Below are 606 nucleotides of genomic sequence, written 5' to 3'. Positions count from 1 at the left end.
AGAGTGGCTGGGCCCGAGTTCCGCCTAAGCGACCGGAGGGTCGCCGGCGCCGCCGCCGAAAGCGCGCCGAGCTCGGCTGCAGTTGCCCTGGCGGCCGCGGCGGGCCAGGGGCAACAGTGAGCTGCGGCGACGTTAAAAGGAGGCTCGGGCTGGCAGGCAGCTCCCTCTCGGGCTGGGAAAACTAAGGGAGCGGCGGCGAAGGGCCCTCGGCCTTCTCAAGGGCGGGCGCGAGGAGGACGGTGGAGTACGACTTGTAGGAAGAGCGAAGAGCAGATCGTGCGCCTGCACCAGGATGGCCGAGTGGTTAAGGCGTTGGACTTAAGATCCAATGGACATATGTCCGCGTGGGTTCGAACCCCACTCCTGGTAGATAGTTTTCCTCTTCTCTCATTAAAAAATTAATTTATTTTTAAAATGTAAATTTCACCGAGCACACCATGTCTTGGACTCAGGTATTCTGTCTCCTGGCTGGGAGAGGCGCAAGCCCGACAACACGCGGCCCCGCCTCCCACAGGTCAGAGGCGACTCAGCGAGTGGGCTGGGCGTGCGGCGCGGGCGCTGTTCCCCGGGCCAGGAAGGGCGGTGGGGTGCGCGTCGCTGCCGGTC

The 606-nt window shown here is 63.4% G+C and overlaps 1 non-coding gene across 1 annotated transcript; it reads left to right on the top strand.

Annotated features, from left to right (window-relative positions):
• The first annotated feature begins 286 nt into the window (after positions 1-286).
• On the top strand, positions 287-369 carry TRNAL-UAA (transfer RNA leucine (anticodon UAA)). The gene has a single exon. It is a non-coding gene; the product is annotated as a tRNA-Leu (tRNA).
• Positions 370-606: the final 237 nt, after the last annotated feature.

The sequence above is a fragment of the Physeter macrocephalus genome, chromosome 10, assembly GCF_002837175.3.
Source record: "Physeter macrocephalus isolate SW-GA chromosome 10, ASM283717v5, whole genome shotgun sequence".
NCBI lineage: Eukaryota > Metazoa > Chordata > Mammalia > Artiodactyla > Physeteridae > Physeter > Physeter macrocephalus.
The sequence above is the reverse complement of the archived record's forward strand: the minus strand, read 5'-3'. Positions and strand labels throughout refer to the sequence as shown.